General features: G+C 52.4%; 1 protein-coding gene across 3 annotated transcripts in view; it reads left to right on the forward strand.

Annotated features, from left to right (window-relative positions):
- Positions 1-16224, forward strand: part of CDH4 (cadherin 4) — a 712793-nt gene that overhangs the window by 356072 nt on the left and 340497 nt on the right. The window contains exon 1 of one of the 3 annotated variants that reach the window (XM_063601128.1): positions 10915-11220. The exons of the other annotated variants lie outside the window; for them this stretch is intronic. The gene's annotated coding sequence lies outside the window, so the exon portion shown is untranslated. Of the gene's footprint in view, positions 1-10914; positions 11221-16224 lie in introns of those variants that run through there. 3 annotated transcript variants of the gene reach the window in all.

Below are 16224 nucleotides of genomic sequence, written 5' to 3' on the forward strand. Positions count from 1 at the left end.
TAACAGCTTTTCCAACTGATGTATTTCATGTCTGCATTGTTTTATCTGTCCTACTTTGATTGTAAGCCTCGAGGGCTGAGACCTCGTCCTGTTTCATCTTCTGTGCCGCTCCGAGCGCACTGTTGGCATTCTGTTCGTAAAAACACACACGGAGATAAATATATGCAAACATCGATAATTGTTTTAGTTGGAGCCGTTTGACGACAGATCAGAGCTGTGTGTGGACCCCTACATCTGAGGCTGGAGCGTGATTTCAGTTCCTTGGGTATTAGTAATTTGTAAAACATGATTTATTTGCTTAGAATTTTTCCTCATAACTTTAAACGTGTACATAATATTAAATCTCTGATCTCTGATTAACTTTTGCCAAATAGGCTTCCCAGAGTGATGAATGCTTGCGTGGTGACTCATAAACAAGACTCAAAGCATTTGTCTTAAAAAACACAAGGCTTCCTTCTGTCTAAGCGTGAAGTGATGTTAAAACAAAAAAGGTTCAACTTAGACATAGACAGAAATTAATCAGGAGTGATTTCTTCTTGGTATGAATTTTAAATTATTTGTGAAAGGGTAATGATTGAGCTGGCTTTGTTTTACTCCACTTCACTTTGTTTCTAATGTGTAAATTTTCAGATGCTTTTCTGCTAGAAAATTCCTCTTGGTGAATATGATGTGCCTATCCTCACATAATTCCACAAGTGGCATGCAGAAAACAGGGTGAGTCCCACAAGAACCATCCAAAGCTCTTTCCTTCACTCTGTTTGCTGAACACCCACTCTGTGCCAAGTAATGTGCTGGATGGCAAGGATTCATGGTTGACATTGGAAGACAAGGTTCATATGTATACATGTGCCATGCTGGTGTGCTGCACCCATTAACTCGTCATTTAGCATTAGGTATATCTCCTAATGTTATCCCTCCCCCCTCCCCCCATATGTAACTAACCTGCACATTGTGCACATGTACCCTAAAACTTAAAGTATAATAATAAAAAAAAAAAAGAAAGAAAGACAAGGTTCAGCCCCAGGAGCTCCCAGACATTGTAGAGACAAACAGAGAACAGATAATCAACAGGATTAACAGGAGCGATGGGAATGGTGCTCCTTGAGAGGGGGCGGCCAGGAGGCCAGGGTCGGGAAGCAGCCGTGCCCAGCTGGGAGAGGGAGTCTCAGGCAGGGTGAGCACACAGGCCCTGGGTGGGGAAGGACTCGGTGGGCTCCCCGGACAGAGGGGAGTTGAGCCTGTCCTTGTTATTTCAGGAGCAACAGGAAGCACAGGAGCTTAAACGATTGTGGTTCCTCTGGCTGCTGCAGGGAGATGGACGTGGAGGGATGGGTGGGGGGAGGGGGACAGAGAAGTCTCCTTCAAGGAGATTCCCAGAGACAGGAATGGATGGGGATGGGGCCAGTGGCCTAGAGTTGGCGACAAAGGAGGAGACACCTAGAATACAAGCCCGAGCTGAGTCCTCTGATGGGAGATTTAAATTTACTTTTGCTCATGATCACAGGGAGCTGCGATGGCCCAGTGGGTGGGGGGATCCCTGGTGTTTCCTGCACCTGCAGCAGGAGGTTCAGGTTCAGGCGTCTCCTCACACCCGAAGGAGGGCACTCTCCCCCGATCTGCGACAGTCAGCCCAGCACCCGTGGCTGACTCTTTGACAAGAGTCTTTCTTCTTTATAGAAAATAGAAACATGTGTCTGCATGCTGCAGTCCGGAACAGTGGAGCTGCTGAAATCAGCAGATCGTCCATGGCTAGGGAGGAGAGGGGGCTGGACAAGGCCTGGAACCTTCCCTCTGCCAGGCTCTGACCTCAGGCAGCCTCCCGGCCTGGGGACTTGGGTCGGGTTTGGGAGCCCACGTTTGGCTCAGTGGGCCCGAGTCAGAGACGGGACTGCAGTTACCACACCCTTCACCTTCGTGATGGTGTTGAGTCCAGTCGTCTGGATTTGGGGACATAATTTAAATACCTGACCTTTTAAAGTGGGCACTCTAAACAACCTACAGCGAGTGCCTGCCAAAGCCTTGTCTTCCCCAAATCTATGGGGGGGTCCCCGGGTCTCCAGGCTCCAGCTCCATGTGATGCTTCCTGACATGGGGGCAGTTGGTCTGTACCGCCAATGCTGAGCCATGAACAGCATCCAGATGGCACCTCTCAGAGGCCCAGGGAGATGGCTACTTTATTCCCCAGTACCAGGGCTAGCCCTACTGATAAGTACCAGGGCTAGATCCACTGATAGGTACCAGGGCGGATCCATTGATAAGTACCAGGGCTGGACCTACTAATAAGTACCAGGGCTGAACCCATTGATAAGTACTAGGGCTAGATCCACTGATAAGTACCAGGGCTGGATCTACTGATAAGTACCAGAGGCGGACCCACTGATAAGTACCAGGGCTGGATCTACTGATTGACAAGTACCGGGGCCAAACCTATTGATAATTACCATATGAGACATCAAAACCCAGACATTTGAAAAGTAGTGATTAATTTGTTTTAAACTATCAGCAATAAGCCTATTCCATGTTAACATAAGTAATGTATTTTATGAAAACAAACTGTGTTTTCCAAAACAACACCAGCTGAGTGAGACAGTGGCATTGTGCTACATTTTTGCAAATCTCTTCCGTGTCTGGTGTCACAGAAGCTGGCTAGGTTCTCTGGGGTCTGCTTCTGTTTCCACTCTGTTGTGATGTGTTGTTTGGGTTGAAATAGATGAAAAAAAAATCAGCCTCACTCAGGGGTGTAGATGGGAAGGGAGGGTCATTTTAATCTCCTCAGATGATTGTGGATGTTATTCTTCGATGTTACTTCAAAAGTCAACAAGAGGCAGTTTCCTGTTTCTTAAACGTTAGTTGCAGCATGAAAGCTGAAGCCGTGTCATTGAACTTCTGCTCTGTTCTGCTAAACCCTATTGGTTTCTGTTGTTCTCTGAATGGATCTTTAACCCATGCATAATTTTGTAGCATCATGGATTCATCATATGCAATTGGTTTTCTGAATTACGCAGGTCTTCCATTGTACAGCAGTTTAAAAAAATGACGTTTGTTAACATCACCACCAGCCTCATCAGAAAAGTCCTTCATTATTGGGAAGCCATTGAGCTTGCCATGGCAGACACAAACTTTCCAAAATTCTAAGTTTTGCTTGAAAGCTCTGTTTGTCCTTGCAGCAAATACCGCCAACTGTTTGCCTCAAAGCAACAGACTGACGCGTTCCTTTTCAATTAGCTATCTGCCTAACAGTCAAACATGACTACCTGCTGCTTGTCTGTCAATCCTTCTTTTAAGCAAAAACAGGTTTTCCACAAAGAAGTGGCTAGTTGAGCTAGCAACTCAAAACAGTGGTTCAGGTGCTTTCCCCCAGCCATTTACTTTGGTGTGAGTTTGTCTGTACTTCCCATTTTGTCACATGGAGTAATAAGAAATATATTTAAGAGTCAAGAAGTCAAGACTTGGTACAATTGATTTCACCACTTCTACTTCACTAAGAACATTCCCTAGTGGAATGATGTTTCTCCCATGGCCCCAGCATGGTGAGGCAGAGCAAGAGGACAACTGGGCACTGCTCAGGGCCCTGCAGTGGTTCCACAGGGGCGCCCGTCATCCATGCAAAAGTAGCCACCGTGAAAATGGCCAATGGTATGGTTTTTTAAAATCAACTTGGTTGAAATACAATTCATATGCCTTAAAATTCAGACTTGGAAAGTGTACAATTTATGATGATTAGTACATTCAGAGTTGTGCAGCCACCACCACAATCTAATTTTAGAACATTTTCAAAATAAAGTGAACCCCACAAGAGAAACCCCATCCCTATTAAGCAGTCACTCCCCTTTCCCCCTCCACCCTGCTTTTCCCACAGGCCCGAGATAACCACCAGTGTACTTTCTGTCTGTGGATTTGCCTTTTCGGGATACCCTATGTGAACGGAGTCACTCCCACGCAGTCTTCTGGGCCACCCAGCACACTGCCGTCATGGTTCATGTGTCCAGTGTCATTCGTACTCACTTTGTTTTTATTGCAGAATCACTTCATAGTGTGGTGAGGAAGGAAAAATAATGACCCCCCAGATGTCCACGTTGTGATCCCTGGAGCCTGTGAATATGGCATGTGATGTGGCAAAGGGACTTCGTGGGGGTGACGAAGTTTAGGACCTTGAAATGATCCCGGGTTACCTGGGTGGGCCCTAAGTGCACTCACAGGGTCCTTATAGGAGGGGGGCAGGAGGGTCAGGTCAGAGAAGAAGTGGCAGTGGAAACAGAGGTCAAGGTGACATGGAAGACAAGGAAATGATTCTACCCAGAAGCCTCCAGAGGGGCACTTTAGACTCTGACCTGCAGAACTGTACGGTAATGCTTGTGTGTCAGTTTAAACTTCGGAGACTAGGGTAATTTGTTACAGCAGCAAAAGTAAACTCACACACGCTCATGGGCTACACTTTGTCCGTCCTTGCCTGGGCTGATGCACACAGGGTGTCCTCCCACTTCCTGGCTGTTAGAAGTAAAGTCGCTGTGAACACTAGTGTGCATGCATTTGTGTGGACATGTGTTTTCATTTCTCTTGGTTATACCCCGGAACTGGAATGGTGGCTGGGTCATAGGATAACTCACACTGTTCAGCATTTCCAAGAACTACCAGCCTGCTTTCCGGCATGGCTGTGCCATTTTCCATTCACACCAGCAACGCATGAGGGCTGCAATTGATCCACATCCTCACCAACACTTGCTATGTTCCAGTTTCATGTTTTAGTTTATCCCAGGGGTGTGCAGCAGTGTCACATTGTGATTTAGTAGATTTTCCAGAATGAGAGTCACTCAGTTTGCTGTATATGCTTAGGACAATTTCTAGAGATGTTGAATGGTGGATTTTTTTAAGACTTTTCACCAGTTATGGTTGTTTCTCTGGGGATGAGGTCTGTGGAAGTCCTCATGCCTCCATTCTGGAAGTCTCTTGAAGCAACATCTGAATGTTATTGTAAAGATTCTTGGACATAGTAGAACCCCCTGGGGATGCCCAGGGGTCTGGGCCGTGCCTGGCATGCAGCTGTGACATTTGCTGAGGTGCGTGCTGCTCACCAAGGGTCCCCCCAGCAGAACCCAGCACCTCCTGGGCAGGGATTGGGGTTTTGTTTGCTGAAGTCTCCCCAGTACACAGTCGACATTCAGAACCTGGTGAACGCATGGATGAAATGCTATGATGCATGAGGAAATACAGATTCAGAGGTGGGAGGAGGGAGGGGGAGCTGAGCTGGCGGGGAAGAGGGTAGGGGGAAGGGTTGGGGAAGGGTGTGGGGAACTGACCTGAGAGGGGGAAGGGGGTCAGGGCAAAGAGGGAGGGGGAGGTGAGCTAGGGGGAAGAGGGTTGGGGGAAGAGGGGGGAAAGGGGGTGGGGGACTGACCTGAGCAGGGGAAAGGGGTCAGGGTGAAGAGGGAGGGGGGCTGAGCTGAGCAGGGGAAGAGGGTGGGGTGGAAGAGGGAAGGGGGGCTGAGCTGGGCAGGGAAGAAGGTGGGGGGCCACTTCCAGTGCTGGTGCCTGACGCCCAGAGACGGGCCAGACACTGTTGCCCTAGATGCGGAGGGAGAACAGTGTGCCCCTCATTGGGCAGCCCCCACCGGGCCCACCTGGGTCTGCCCTGGCTCCTGTCACTGCCAAGAGAGGAGAACAGAACTATCACATGTGTGTCCCCTCAACGTCAACAGCAGCCGGGGTTTCCAAAACGGCATGCTGTGCATGGAAGGACTGTACCTGGGAGGGTGAGCGGGGCAGCTCAGTGGGGCTCGAGGGTCCTTCCAACCCTAGACACCTGCTGCCGCCTTTTTCTAAATTGCTGAAGACGCCACAGCCCTGTGACTCTGCTTGTGTGCGTGCTTCTAGCAGGGAGAATAAATGTGCATCTTTAAGAAAGGGCCTAGACTTCCAGGTTAGGCAGTGAAGACGCCGCCATGTCTGCAGAGCGCTGGGTCCCCTCGGCCCCCACACAGATACCTGAGGAAATCAAGACATCTTCGCTGACCCACAGACACTGTTGGCTTTTTCAAGACAGACAAATAGAAGGATGACATCAATAGCTGATACTCAGGGCTTTACTTTCATTATCTCATGAAGTCCTCAGTGTGGCCATTTACTAGTTCTTCATTCATTCATTCATTCATTTGCTCACTGTTTATCGAGTACCCTCTTTACCCCAGCGCTGGCCATGCACTGAGGGTGCAGTGACCGTGGGCTCCATCCGGGCACCCTGGTGCCGTCATTAGCTCATGTTGCACAGAGTGGTTGGTCACATGTCAGGTCACGCAGCCTGTGGGCAGAGAATCAGTACCTGCGCAGCGCCCCAGGACCTCCCACCCTTGGGTCCACCTGAGCACAAAACTGTAGGCCCTTGGGCATTCCTGAGTGAACCTCCCTCTGCTGCCAATGTCTGGGTATGTCCTACCCAGCCCTGCATGTGTGAGGAGCCAAGCCCTGCTGTGACCTGTGGGCAGGAAGGACGTGCGTCTGGGCAGATGGGGCCTGCCCTACCTGAGTGTCAGGTCACAGCAGAGACGTGGCCACTGCCCTGAGCAGATTCCCTTTGCATGGAGTGTGCCCGTCAGGGCTGCCTTCCTGACAGCCTAATGAGCTGCCTGTGTTGACTGCGGGATCCTTCCCCACCAAACAATGTCCGAGAAGTCCATGGACGGAAGGACGGGCTGTGGCAACCCTGCGTCGTGTGCCAACACCCCATGGGGCCCTCCCTTTTGTGTCCCCTGGAACAAACAATAAGAACTGCCCAGGAGTTAACGTTTTCTGTTACTTCTTTATTTTTTTTTTTAGAAAATGTTTTTGTCGATTCTTCTGTAGTCATTTAGAGAACGTTAGCCATGGTTCCGAGGCACCATGTGCATGAAAGTAGCGAGGCTCGTTTCGATACTAGAGGCGTCCCGTCTGTCTAAGCAGCGTGGTGTGTTGTTGGTACACTGCAGAGCTGGGCCACTGGATGAATTTGTGGACTACATTTTGGGAGCACGTGGGTGAGAAAGATGGAACTATCAGGCACCAGGCTCTGGTGCTGACCTGAGGCAGCCGTGAGCACAGTGGGGGTGAATGATTCCCGCACGGCTTCCCATAAACCCCTCCCTCACATAACGTTTGTCCATAAAGTCAATCTCCCTGGGCTCAGGGCAAGGAGAGGCCACTCGCTCCCAGCTGCACATTGCCCCTTGGGCAGCTGGAATGTCCAAGCTTGTCATGGAGCATCCTTTGGGAACACACAGCTTCTCCATGACAGAGACAGCGCCGGGACCAACTGTCCTCAGAGCATGAGGCCAAGCTGGACCCGGCTGAGTTAAGGAGTGTCCAGGCATGGGAATGGCATTCAGTGCTGGGATAAAGTATTTTTGGTCTTTACCTGTAAAGTTTTTTTTCCTCTTTCCCCTAATGACTTCCTGCCCCCTGAAAATGAAGGAATGGAAGATGTAGCTATTGACAGGTACACGCGCACTTCTGAAAGGCATCTTGGGTAGGAGAGGGTGGTGCACAATTGGTGGCTGCCCAGGGCATGGACTGGCTCACGGGGCCACAGGAGGGGTTACTATTAGGATTGCATCCTCTGACCTACGCACCCAACTCATCGTGTGCAGAAAGGAAGGGTGTCAGGAGAGGCCCCCTGCACACTGCTGGGTGCATGGGGAGGGCAATGGCTCTTATGCAGGTGGAAGCAGCAAGTCTCTGGGCCATGAGTGGTGCTCATCCTGGTGCCCAATGTCTGTAAGAAAAGAGGTGGTGGAAGATCAGGGGCAGTGATCACCCTGGCTGTAATAGAAACAGTGGCTAATGTTTACTAACAGGTTGTACCACATCTTGAACACCAGCTCTGGTCTGGGTTTGGGATACAGCTATGAACACAACAGGTGAGGTCCTGGAAATGCTCAGATTTCATAATAATAATGATGAACAACATCATGGATGGGGCTGATCACTCCTCTGTGGGGCTGCCCTGGACTCCTTTCCAGGCTCCTTCCCACCCAGGCATCTGCATGTCTTCTTCTGAAGCTGTTTTGTGCCCTTGATCCTATTAGCAGCCTGGTGCTGCCTGTGACCCACCCACCTTTACATAATAATGCCTCACATGCATAAAGTGAAACACATTGACTCACAGAAGCAAACAATCATATTGGCATGTAGTTATCAAAACATTAAAAACAAGTCTGTGAGGTAGGAGCATCTTTATTAACGCGATTAGTAACAAGAGCCTTCAGTGGGCCTGATAAATGTGATGATTTCAAGGTGGTGCCAACTGTAAACTAAATGTCAGATCATCTGCAACTGTGCTGGGAGATGAGCACTCACAGGAGGCTGCTGTTTTCCTGGCGTGGTGCCCACATTCATAACAGAAGGAAACATTAAGTAAGAGGGGAATAAAAGAGGTGAATTTGTTGGTCGTCCAAGTTCACAGAGTCCTGGGTTCCATCCCCCGATCTACAGACTGAGAACCCTTGGCCCAGAACGTCTGTTCCCTCCACCCTGCACCCACCTCTTGCCTCTGTGCCCTCTGCGCTCCTTTTCCTTGGCATCTTTGCAAGCCCCGCTCACCTTGGGGCATACAAGGATTGTGCCTGTCCCCACATCGTCCTCACCACCCTCTGCCTGGATTCGTTTTCTGCCTCCTGGCCAGCCTGGCTGCACCTTCCACCTTCCCCAGTGCAGATTCCCCAATACGCCAGCTGCCCATACCTTCTGGCAGATCCAGAGAGCCCTGTCCTGGGGCATCAGGGCGAACAGAGGGGCCGGTTACTTCATGCATCTGCACAAGATGGACCGGGCGAAGCAGGCAGGGCTCTGCTGAGGAGAGGGAGGGGCAGAGAGGCAGAGCGGCCCAAACAGGGCAGGCAGGGCCTCCTTGGGTGGGTGGGAGACAGGGGCAGCTTCAGCAGGGGTGTGCCTTCAGCGACTCTCACAGGAGAGGGACAGAGTGGTCCATGAAGGAGCCACATCAACCTGAGGTCAAAAATGTTCATCCAAAGTGGACAAAACAATAAAAGAGCCAACCACAAACAAGACCAAGCCTCAGATGCAGCCAGGCGTGGAGTGAGCCTCAGAGGGCAGGGACGGAACCCACCAGAGACTGAAGGGCAGGGTGGACCAGCAGAGAACTCTTTCCTTTTTCCTATTTTCTCCAAGTTTTTGCTTTAAACACTTATTCATTTTGTAATTAGAATATGTTTTCCTAAAAAGCCCCTTTAGGGCTCCTGAATTGTCAGCAGGTTAAATCCCAAGCCCCTTCCCACCTCCGTCTCAGTGAACACATGCCAAGCTCTTGTCAATGGCCAGACACGCCGGGCACTGTGGAGGTGATGGTGACCCGCCGGGGACTTGCCTCTTGGGGGCATGCTGGATGGGAAGACCCCACTGCCCTCTGATCTACTGAATTGCTGGGATGTTTTCCTTCTAGCACCTTCCAGGAATTGGCTGCTGGGACCTCTCCAAGCCCCTCCCACCCACCGGCCTGCCTGCTTCCCATGCCTGCCTCCAACACCAGCCCCTGCCATCCCTGCTCCCTACTGGGACCCCACCCCCCCGCCACTGTCACCTCAGTGGCTGCTCCAGAGGTCATGCACCCCCCAAAACCCCCAGCCCAGGACCTCAGCAGAGCATGCTCCTCCCTCCTTCCGTACTATGGTTCCTGCTATCTGTGGCCTCAGCACTCGCCTTTCAGCCAGAGCCACACCCCCTCCTGAAACAAAAGGGACCTGAGTGGCCGAAACAGGGAGTGACGACCCCTGCGGTGCCGGCAGTAAGGTGTGGAGATGCCCCTTTCCAGAATCGCGTGTGGGGAGGATGTGCAGAGGGAGCCCCCACCTCCCACCCGACCCTGGGACCAGTTTTCCTGTAGAACGGGGACTTTGCCGTCTGTGCCTTAGCCACAGGCCAGATCTCATCGTGTTTCTCACCCTCTTCTCCACACGTCCCGGAGGCCAGGCTTGCTGACGCACCCGAGGGACTGGCTGCGGGGCACCCCACATGGCGGGGTCCTCCATGGAAGGGTGGTCGGAGTACCCGAGGCCCCTTCCCTACTGCAGACACTGCCCGCCAAGCTTCCCTGGATGGCTCCTCCAGGGCTGACGCTGCGCAGCCTGGGCGTCTCTGCGGTCAGTGAGGGTCGCCTCTTTTAGGAGCATCTTGAGGTCCGTTGGGCTAACACGAGTCCCTCAGTGGTCATGGGAGAAGCCTCAGGTTCTGTCAGTGTCGCCTCTCCCTTTTGAATAAATTTGACGATGCTGACTTCTTGACACCACATCCCTGGGAAGTTCCCACTCTCCTTTTCAGGGACCTCCAATCCGCCCCTGCAGGTTGGTGGCTCTCCCACCATGGCGCTGCCCCTAGAGGTCGCTCTTGGAGAGCTGGCTTCGTTTCCATGTCCTGCTGATCACCCCCACCCCGCCCTGCCATGCCATTCACCATCTCTGCAGCCAAGGGCTGTGCCCTCTTTCACCCGGCTGAGCGGGCAGCTGTGCCGGGTATCGGACTGGGGACCTCCTTCTGCTGGGGGACTCTGCAGACAAGAGGGGGCATGCTGGATGGATGTGCCTGAGGGACAGGCAAGTGTCAGGTGGCAGAGCCAGGCCTCGGCCCTGCCCTTTCTCACCCACAATGTGAATTCATCAGCACCCTGAGTGTGCACTCAGCAAGGGCTTTCCAAAGGCCTACCCTCCTGACCCTCCTGACCCTCCTGACCCCCCTGACCCCCCTGACCCCACTGTGGCTGGAGGTGTGGGGAGCAGCAAGGGGATACGTGGAAAACAGACCTAAGCCGGCCACCCTCCCAGGCGGGGCAGCCCCCAGATCAGTGCAGGAACGTTTCAGCAGCACAGGCAGGCGGCATTTCCCTCCAAGACAATAGCCCTGTCCCAGTGAAAGACACAGAGTGGAGAAGCCTCTCGCGTGGTCTCCGCGTCTGGGCTCCTTCATCTGCCGAGGCCCCGCGCCTCCTCCTGACGCGGCTCTGCCTCTCCCACGCACCGGCGCTCTGGCTTTCTTCTTTCTCCCTCTGCCTTAATGATGCTGCCCCTTTCCTGTTCCTGGTTGAAGCTGAAGCCCGCTTCCCTTCGCCGCACACAACACAGGAGCAATCTTCTCAGCCGTGCACTCACAGCTTGGAAAATAAAGGGAGGAAGGAGTCCCAGCCACAGGGTAAAGGAACGGCCTCTCCACAGAGAAGCTGCTGCTCCTGAGCTGAAGTGACAGGTACACCGTGCTAATGATGGGGAAAGTGTGAAGGGTTTATTATAATTTAAGAGCCTCTCTATTTGAACAGACTGTCTGACTCTCCGGGGATGGTTCTCAAAACCAGCTGGCTCCTCGGATGCTGCTGAGAATGAAATGGGGAAGCCGTGAGAAAGCAGCACAGGTCCCGCGCGAGGGCGTGGCGGTGAGGCCGCTGCTGCAGAACCGGAGGCCTGTGCATCTAATTTTAGTGAAGAATGTTATGGAGACAGAGGGTGTCGGGGTCAATGACCACCTGGATTCCGGGATTCCTTGCTTTCCCAGCTGTGAGCGTGCCGTATTTCCCAGGGCGGGGATGGCCCAGCGTCCTCTCTGCAGCTCATCTCCTGCGAGGCACAGGCATGTTGTGATTGAGGACACAGGCTTCGGTGCCTGGCAGGGTCCTTCCGGGTCCTGGCTCTGGGGCCTTGAGGGAGTCACTCTAGTGGCTGAGCCTGAGCCATCTCTGCAACGGGAGCCATAGTGGTGCTCAGGTGGCGAGACTGCTGTGAGAATCTAATTCAGAAATGAATGCCCGCAACTCGCCCTGTGCAGTGCCTCAGGCCAGGAAGCACTCAGCCAGCCACTGCTGTCTTCACAACTGTTGTCCCTCAGGGGATTCATTCCAGGCTACCCCCCCCCCCCCCCAGGGGTATTAAAATCCGAGGATCCTTAAGTCCCTTGTATAAGAAGGCATAGTATATGCAAGTAACCTACACACATCCTTTGTATACTTTAAATCAACTCTAGATTACTTATAATGCCTAATATAATCAAAGTGCTATGTAAATAGACTGTGTCTTTTATTATTACATTGTCACTTCATATTTTTTTAAATATTTCGGTCCTCGGTTGAATCTGTGGGTGCAGAACCCGCGGGTGTGGAAAGCCAGCTGTATCTTACCATGACCCTGTGGACTTGTTTCTAGTCCTGCCTGCTGTCTGGCGAGCTCCTACTCAGCCTTAGGCACCTTGCCTGAGTGCCCTTCCCTGAAACAGCTTCCCTTGTGTGTTAGTCTGTTCTCGTGTTGCTATAAAGACATACCTGAGGCTGAGTGATTTATACAGAAAAGAGGCTTAATTGACTCATGGTCCTGCTGTACAGGCATGGCGCCGGCATCTGCTCAGCTTCTGGAGAGGGCTCAGGGAGCTTTTACTCATAATGGAAGGCAAAGCGGGAGCAGGCACCTCACATGGTGATAGGGGAGCACAGAGGGGGAAGGTGCCACATACTTTAAACAACCGGCTCTCATGAGAGCTTACTCACTGTGGTGAGGACAGCACCAAGCCACAAGGGATCCCCATGACCCAACACCTCCCACCAGGCCCCACCTCCAACACTGGGGATCACAGTTCAACGGGAGATTTGGGTAGGACAGACATCTAACCTGTGTCCCCTGGCTTCACTCCTCTGGTGCCCAGTGCCCCACACCCCTCACCTGTGCCCTCCCTGCAGATCTCCGGAGTCACCTGGGCAGCCTGCAGCCCAACACTGCGGTGCTCCTTGTCAGCCCCGGCCTAACCCTCGGCTCTGCTCTTCCCGGGGCCTGTTCAGATGCCCGCCCGCTGACCACCATGCACCCTCTGCCCTCCTGTGTGTGTGCCCACCTCTCCCACAATGCTGCAGAGTCCAGGGGAGGGAAGGCAGAGACTGGGTCCTGTCTGGCCTTTCCCTGGTCTCAGTTGAGTTGCACCTGGCGGGGCGCATGCAGCCCATTCTTCACCACCCAGGTCTGTGCAGAGGAGACGGATGCATTCCCTTCTATGGGCGTTTGTTTAGGCCAAGCTCAGTCCACCAGTCCTGGTGCCCATGGATGCCCACAGGGGCTGCACAGCTCCATTCCTCAGCATCCAGAAAGCAGTGTCGCGTTCAGTTGGAAACAGCTCTGTAGAAAAGTCAGCCATAAATATGAGAGACAGGAGCATACCAGGAGGGAGGAGAATGGCAGGACACCGTCTGCCCTGACGCATGCCCACAGTGCCGCCCAGAGCCAAGCTGCAGGATGCCAAGGTAGGGGCTGGCAAAGCTTTTGACTCCCAAGAATGCACCTTCTCCGGGGGTGGAGCTGCGCCGTGCCCTGCTGCAGGGGGCTGCTGGCGATGCTTTCTGGTGAATGCAGCAGGTCCTCATCATGTGCTGGGCTCGGAGGGTGTCCAGCTGAGCCCTCCCAGGTTAGGGGATGCTGCCAGCACCCTCGCTGACACCCCAAAGCACACATTTTATCGCAAGGTTCTTGCTGCATTTCAGCGATGGGCTCACTACATCACGCAGGCAGACACCCGGTCCCCAGTAGGGTGGAAAATGAGAGGATGACCTTAAACTTCCAGAAGGAAACTTGCTCTGAAAATGACCAGGTCCTCAAAGGAAACTCACATGTCTTAACTTCCGGGACTCCACTGTCATGAACAGCTGGATGGACATCTTGGTGTAACAGGCCTTGCTTAGGAGGGAAACGAAGCAGCTGAAAAAGAAACAAATCAATAATAATAACAGTAAAAATAGCCATAACACAGCCTACACTTCTGAATTTTGCAAGCCTCATTCTTTGGGGATGTTTTGGTGAGCTGGAAAGAGGAGCAGAGGGAAGCTCATTCCAGCTCTTTGGGGAAAAACCCTGAAGCTGCAGCCCGTTCTCTGCGTTGCTTTCTGGTGCTGGGTTTATACATTCACTTTATTAAAAAAAAAAAAAAAACTTGAGCACCTCCTGTCTCCCAGGTGCTGTGTATGCCAGGCCAGCACCAACATCATGAAATGATTCTGGAATTGTGCCTGGCCTGGTGAGCGCACACAGAGGAGCTGCTTACTGGGGTACACGCCTGCAGGGCGTTTACTTGATGAACATGTCACGGGTTCGCTTCTCAGTGTGGTCTCCAGACCAGCGAATGGAGAGCCTTAGAGATGCAGCACCTGAGGCCCCCTCCCTGGACTCATTTTCACCAGCTCCTGCGTGATCTGCAGGTGTCTTAGAGAAGCTTTGGATTAAGCAACCATTTTGCACCTTATACCGTGCAAGGCACTAAGGATACACGTTGGGAGCGCCATGGCCCCTGCCCTCAGAAGCTCTCAGTCTAGTTCAAGAGGTGGCTAAACAGAAGCACAGTTTTTTATTCTCTGGGCACCCCTGTGAGCCAGGTCCAGCTCAGGGCACTGGGGTGTGGCCAGGGATGACACGGAGTCCGTGTCACAGAGTTCCCACTCTGGTTGGGAGACAGATAGGGAAGTCAAGTCTGTGGAGAGTGTTTGCAGGAATGGTGAGTGTCATGGAGAAAACAAAGCCCGGTGATGGGGTGGAGTCTCCAAGGTGGGGCAACCAGGGCCCCACACCACTCCCGATGGCCCCTGCAGAGACCCAGCTCCCTAGGGAAGCTTGCTGCAGACAGATCTGGACGAGGAGACTCTAGGAAAACAAATGCAGGCAGGCAGTTGGGCGGCTGTTTTGGGAGCCAGGAGAGGGTTCCTGCTGGAAGGGAGGCAGGGCCAGGCTGTGGAGGCCAGGTGTGCCCTGCCAGGTGTGGGAGGGGAGACCCAAAGCACAGGGAGCAGAAGGGCCCATCCCAGGCCCTCACCTGCTAGGTCCCATTGTCCCCTTCACTCCATGCCCACCCCGTCTGCCCAGGGCAGGCTCTCAAGTGTGCAAAGTGCCAATGGAGCACAGAGAAGTGAGCAGCAAAGTGCCTGGGGTGCCAGTGGAGGCTTCCTGGAAGAGGTGACATTTGAGCTGGGTCAGGAAGCGTGCCTAGGTGTTCTCCAGGTAGAATAGGAAAGGGCTCAATGCCTGTGACCTTTTGAGGACTAAATGAGAAAATAGGGGAAAATAGGGGAATAGATAATGTGGGAAAAGCATCAGGGACATAGTAAGCCCTGGGAGTGTTCATATACACATGTGGGTATGCAGTACACACACATGCATGCACATAGGCACACACACATGTACATGAGCAGGGACATACGCTTATGCACACACACACACGTGATTGATCCTTCTTTAAAACCCACAGGGAACTACCGCAATCCCCATGGCCAGCTCCCTGCCGAGCCTCCCCTTACCCACATCCTAACAGAGAGCCTGGGTGTTGTTTAGATGCTGTTAACTCCCAGTCCAATGTGCTGATGCCATTGTTTCCTTCCCGATTAGCTTTTGTGTCCAAAGCTAAGAATACAATATTTTTAGGCCCTGGAGGAAGAATCCTGAGCCAGTGACTGTCTCCGGAGTAACAGGCCCAAAAGCTTCAGTCGAGGCCGAGATGCAAACTTCATTATAGTATCTGCCCTGGCGGCAGCCGCAGCACCTGTCTTTGCACCTAATGGGCCTTTTTGGACAGTGACGATGATCTCCGATGAGTTATTAATACTGTGATGCAGCTTGAATAATTGCAAGAAAAGCACAGGACTCCAAATGGGAACATACCTGGCAGTGGAAGAAATGCTTCCTTGGCCTCTCCTTTCAGCATATTCCCAGGCGAGAGGCCAGCCGAGATGAGATTTGCTTTTAGGGTATTTTCAGCATTTCAAGTCTTGTAGAAATCATCTCCCCACCTCGTGGGTAAGAAGGGAGGGAAGGGAAGTGAGGGGCGCCCTGGCTTGGGAGGTGTGTCGGTGTTTGATGTTTGTTCTTACTGACGCACTCCTTCCTGCACACATTTGAGAGCACACGTGCACATGCATCCCTCTAACACACAGACACGTGTAGATTTGTTTTTACTGTCATTTCTTGGACAAGTCATTTGATAAATGGGCCGTTCTTCCATCCAGCAGCTTGCACTAATGGTCTAATTAGAAGCTCCTGGTGAATGTTGCTATGGGCGTCACTTCAGGAGAAATGGAAATAGGCCAGGGACCCTGGTATAATTTGAGGAAATGGCTACAGGAAGAGAGAGGCCTGGCCTGGAAGGACGGTTCCTGCTGTCACCATCACCACCTCCCTGAATAGGGGCTGCGTCCAGGCTTGCTGGGGTCTGGGTGAAATGGTTCCAGTATTCCAAGCT

This window comes from Pan paniscus, chromosome 21 (assembly GCF_029289425.2).
Source record: "Pan paniscus chromosome 21, NHGRI_mPanPan1-v2.0_pri, whole genome shotgun sequence".
NCBI classification, from domain to species: domain Eukaryota; kingdom Metazoa; phylum Chordata; class Mammalia; order Primates; family Hominidae; genus Pan; species Pan paniscus.